This window comes from Accipiter gentilis, chromosome 6 (assembly GCF_929443795.1).
Source record: "Accipiter gentilis chromosome 6, bAccGen1.1, whole genome shotgun sequence".
In the NCBI taxonomy this organism is placed as follows: Eukaryota; Metazoa; Chordata; class Aves; order Accipitriformes; family Accipitridae; genus Astur; species Astur gentilis.
The window spans coordinates 28,595,397-28,601,396 of record NC_064885.1 but is presented as its reverse complement, the minus strand read 5'-3'; positions in this window follow the sequence as shown (position 1 = coordinate 28,601,396).

The following is a 6,000-nucleotide window of genomic DNA, read 5'->3' as shown; positions in this document are numbered from 1 at the left end:
GGAGATGTCAATTCAAGGTCCCAGGTGTCCTAACATAACTGCTTTATATGATTCCAGTTTTATGGCAGCGTAGCGACGTCAGCTCTAGAGCAATTTGCCCAGTGAATCCCACCCACACACATTCCTGGCTTGTGAGGAAATGTACTAGAGGGAGGGAGCGTTCAAGGACTACTAACACTTCATCGCTGCTGTATGATCTAATGTTGCCTGCAACAGTGCTTAAATGAAAGAACTTGGCTTCGCAAAAAACTTTAAAAAACCCCAAACAAACAATGCCCCCCTGAAACCCCAAACCAGATAACTCTAAGCAGCCTGGAAATTCAGCGTGCCAGCTTCAACATGCGGAGCTGGACATCTGCAGGATGGGGTGTGTGGAATTGGCCCGAGCTGGCTTTCCTGGTGTATTGTATTAACTGAGCTGGTATTAATTATGCTTTTTAGGAAAAAAAATCATGCCTAGGAAAATGTTGCCTGTAAATACCTATTCGCAGTTGCGGTATCCCTTTAGCAGAAAACAGGATTTACACAAGCTGCATTTTAAACTCTTGGTATCACAGTTAATCCTAAATGCTGTAAACTGTAATGGCCTATTTCTTTATGTCAAGTTGTTCTTTTTCTCCCTATATCCTGGTTTCTGACTCTAAAGCGGCTTATGCGGTTCATCTGCAGTGCTGACATTCAAAAACGTGTATGACTGGCAGCAGTAAAACTTTATTTAGCCTCCTTCTCAGTCTAAGAAAGAAATTGGTTTGGCACAAAAACATTTACGAGCAAAATCAAATATATTTTATTGTTTCTATTGTTGTTTAGTTGTTGTTTTCCCCCTGCGTTCAAACATCTTGAGGAAAGATGATAATGATGGCTGACGGTTCGCTGCGGGAATTGCTTTTCCTGTTTAAATGATTATGACGACTGTTAGTGACAGCCCGAGGTGATATGTTGCTGGTCAGTGTATGTAAAAATATAAGGACTTCTCCTTTATGGGGTTTGGAACTCTTAACAGTAAAATCCTGCTATCTGGATGCTGAATTAACAAAGATATTACAATACTAAAACCATTTTCACCCAGTTTCCCTCTCAAAGGAGAACCTAAAACTCATTTGTTAGACTGCAGGCTTGATGACTGACTTGACATTGTTAAATGAAATCAAATATGCTAACAGTCCTGTTACCACAGTTACAAATCTTTAATACAGAGATAATGTGTTAGCTGCCTCTTCTGGTTTCATGAATACATTTTTTATTATCTTAGTGAAGGCCTAATTACCGAACCAAAAAGACAGCTACGCTGGGACTCAGGAGATGTCGGGTGCCTGTCAGCTGTTAGCATGATGGAATCCATTTGCCCCAGTTCCACATCAAAGAAATAATAATAATAGCATTTATCTACTTTTAAAAATGTTTGGATTTAAACTGCCTTTTACTGCACGTACATCATGTCTGACATGCTGGTGGTGGTCTGATATTAGACTCATCACGTTTTATTAAAATGTAGATTTTGCCTCTTGGAACATTTCATTATTTGCCTTTCTGCTTTCAAAACCACTGCTAGTTTGGATACAACAAGGATAAATGCAAAAAGGAAAATAATTTATTGATTCTGGATAAGATTCCTAAAATGTGAATAATTGGGGGTGGGGTTAGCCTTTTAAAACCCAAACTCTCCCAGCAAGTTCTAAGTACTGCAAAAACTGTACCAGACAATTGTCACTTTGGATTTTAAAAGTGCATTTTTGTGTGACTGTAAATTGTGTGGTCTTTGGCAGCAAAACCTACCTGTACAGTGCAGAGCAGCCAATACCGCAATCTCTGGTAGTCAGGATCTGCCATTCCTCCTGTACTCACCAACATGTTTCTGATATTTGATATTCGGTTTCACTTTTGCCCCATCATCCACAGATGATAACACTGACTCCAATTTACTCCATCCTGCCTTATCCCTGCAGCAGTTCCCATGCAGAGGAATGGAAAAGATTTTACAACGCAGATGTCCAAACACTGCTTGGCAGGTCCTAAATCTGAGGTCAGAAACTCAAGGTCCCCGACTCGGTCAGTACCTTTTCCGCTCCTCTGTGTACGCAATTTGAGCGACACCAGCCTTTCAGAGCTGCGCACAAGTGAGGGATGGGAAACAGCAGGAAAGAAAAGGTACCCCTTGGCTGGGACTGCTGCCAGCCTTTCCTGGCTCTGCCACGGGAGGGGGGCATCTTTTCTTCAGACTCAAGTGAGTTTGCATCTTCTGTGGGATTATGACCACCGGCACAAAAGGCAAACCTGCCAGTAATCGCTCTCATTTCCTGCGGTATGTGAACAACGCCTTTCTTGAGGTTCAGTTATACGCAGTTTGAGCTGCACAGAGGCTGTTTGCTTTGTGTACAGCTGTGAGTGAATTTCCTCCCATGTTCCATCACACAGACTGTACTGCCTGAGCACTAAGGGAAAAGGAGCTGCTTAGGTGATGTTAGGAAGAAAGATGAGAGCTGCTTTGGTCAACATGACTCTGTCCCGCAAATCAGGTTACTGGAGACCTCTCTGTCAGACGCTGGTGGAGGAACTGATCCCGTTTCTGGTGTTGGGTACCATGGGATCAGACGAGATGCTGGACTCGGGGGGATCAGAAGCTAAAGCTGTAGAAAGTAATATTCTGAATGTGCAAACCATAAGCAACATACCTAGCAAATAGGGTCAAGAATCTACAAATAATGTTTCTCTCCAGGTAAACAGGCTAAAACCTAAAAGAATAAATTACTAGGAGCGTGGTCCCTTTCTCACTTCTTTTGAAGCAATTCCAACTTCTCTTCTTAATGTTTAAGGGGTTCCCCTGTGGCACTGATTAAATCTGCTCACTGGAGAAAATAAAAAGGTACTGAGCATTTCAACCCACCAGTCTAAGAGAAAAGCACTGACTGCCAGTCATAACACCAGTGATCCTAGTTGGATGAGGAAAGAAGTGGAGCATTACTTGATATAGCAAAGACTGATAATTTACTTTGTATTATATGAATCGTGGCATCTTTTTTTCTGCCACCACAGGTGAATAGTTTTTCTTCCCTACTGATAAATGCCTGAAAGGAAGAGGAAGAGATATGCTGCTATCTCTGTTCTCAGATGAAGACATCCTCATCTAAGAAATAACATTCATCCCTATGTCAAAAAGTCATGTTTGCTGGGCAATAAAATCTAAGTTTCTGTGTATAAGTCTGAACTGAGCTAAATATAACTATGTTATATTCCTCTTAAAAAAGAAAGGCAGCATCAGATGCTACCATGAATTTCTAATTTCCCAACCATGTCAAAAGAATTCTATACCTATTTCTTAAAAAAATGTTTAAAACCTATTTCTTGGTGTCTGGTATTAATCCTCTTAGTGGACTCAGTGCAGATGTGTGGAAAAATGCTAGTCAGCTTTAGATTAGGTTCTTATGTACCTGAGGAAACTAGCAAAATGAAATCCCCAAATCCTTGTCATATCTGGTGTCTACGTGAAATTCAGTGCAGGGCTAGAATAATAGGGTTTTTTGTTTAAGGAAAGTTGAATATTGAAATGGAGACCTTATTTGGGGACTTAGAAGAGAAAGGCTACAGAGTATGTAAAGCTACGAAAGTGACTTCCGCTTACTCATTTCTATTTTCTTTATTAAGGATTCACATTTAATGCCCAGTCTTGGGATTCATGCATGCACAAATTACCGTGATCAGATTTGTCTGGTTTAGATTAAGTACAGCTCACTTTGCAGAGACGTACATGGATACCAGCAGCTCCAGTACGGACTACATGAATATCGTAAGGAGAAAAGCTAAGTAATCTTTAGAAATTTTTTGCATTTTACAGTCTGATACACGATGTCCTTTCTGCCCTTCCACTCTATGAGAGGAAAAAAAGGCCCTAAAACAGGAAGTGGGAGTTTTGCATTAGTGGTTTTTTTCCACTGGAACAGGGTAATACATTTTGATAGAGGGTCGGGGGGTTTTTTGAGTGGATATTAAACATGTGGATCTGTAAACAGTACCGACTTCGGTATCAACAACATCACAATGTCATTCTTCTGAGGGCTTGACTTTGCTACAAGAGGAAGCTGAAGCCCAGCCAAGCGCTGTACCTGCCCTGGCACCCATTCAAACGCACGGCTCCAACTGGGGGAGGCAGAGCTGGGAGAGCAGGCTGGCTGGCTGCCAGCAAGGGGAGGCTGCAGACTGCGTTGGTACTACTCTTCCCTGCTGAATTTTATTACAAGGTTGACTTTAAGGCAATTCAGAAAAGTTGTCATGGCTTTTCCAGGTGTATCCACGTTTTCAAACAGCTAGGACTGGCATCGTGGGCCAGCTCCCTGAGGATAGCAGGGAAGCTTTGCAGTGCAGGCAGCACACCAAGCAGCTCCATCAGCAGTGCAGTTTGGATGATTTCATGTGATACAATGCCGATTTGTGCAGCTCATCAAACCCCTCAGTAATTTCACTATTTAGTTCATGCTGAAGCTGCTCACAGGTATTTCTGCGGAAGCTCAAAACCCCATACTCAGGAAGCAATTTGTCAAACTTCAGCCCTCAGTGTAGCTGAGTGCAATCCTGTTCAGAATAAAGGCCACGAAAACAGGGTTATTAATTTGGTAGGTTGTAGGAGACAACAGTTGGGACAGGATTTCACACTGTTTTCTAGCATCTTATCTTGGAGTGGTGTGAGGTCCATATTTAATTTTCAGAACTGTTCTTTCCTAAGGACAAGTTAATTTTGTCTTTCAGGGTTATCCATCAGGAGTTCCATGTGCCCCTGGTATTCCTGGAGAAGCCGTCAGGACTGGTGCTGGCTTTCTTACTGTATGTAAGTCTCTAATTTAGGCTCTATAACCTCGGAGCATCTAATTCTTCACCTGTTACTTCAAGGTATATAACGTGCGATCCAAGCTGAACTGCAGTTAATACCTTGCTGCAAAGGTATTCAAAGTCGTGGGATCTGGTGAAAAGGTAACTCCGTTGTGCTGTCTGGGCGAGGGACTTATATTTGATGCTATCTGAAATACCTTATAGCTCCCTTGACACTGTGATCATTCAATTTTAAGAATTAGCTAGCTAGTCCCTAACACAGAAGGAGCAGACTATCTTTTCCCTTCTTGTGAAAACATACCACGTTTTTGTTTCTACTCACCTATCAAACCGGATTAACTTCTTCATAGGTAACTACTACTTGCCTCGAAGTACTCCTAAGCCTTGTGGAGTAGGAATGGATAATGAAGGAAAAGGATAGCAGCAGCCTGGAGATGGAAATAGCAAAAGTGCATGTTGGTACGATAGATCCATTATTTAGATCCTTTGACAGAACAGAACTGTTCTTTGCTTTGTTTTATAATTCTATCCTGAAAATAAGACTCGCATATTGCATCTCATTAGGTTTTATCTGCACCTGTACACATTGTACATGTAATAATATCCAAAGGCTTCTGAAGTGTGAAAGACAGGACTTTCAATAATATGAACAGAAGTTTAAAAGACCCTAATACTTTTTTTTTTTTTTTAAAGCTCAATTTATCATGTTTATTGAATGATCTGGGAACCAAAACCATTGAAGAAACTAGCAGGAGAATTCAGTATTAGATTCAAAACTTAAGAAAATATTTTGTTATTCACTGTAATGTGTTATAAAAAAATCTAGAATGTAATTGTTTTTATACAAGCTAAAGATTAAAAATTCATTAGTATGTAAATGACAATCCATTACAGTAAGAATACAGACTACGTGTTTGTAGCCAATAGGAGTTCCACATGAATCTTAACAGTGACATTTAAAAATGTCTCTGCAAGCCAATCCTCTGCAATATATTTTACAGGTTTTCTCTGTAACCCTGGAACATTTTATGATTAGCATCAACAAGCGTTGCGTAAATCTACAATGACCCTTGTAAAATCAGGCATTTCAGTTTAATATATTCATGGCTGTGGGAAAATAATGGAAGATTGGCAAGGAGGATTGTAAACACACTCAAGTGACTTGCAGCTGGAGTACAG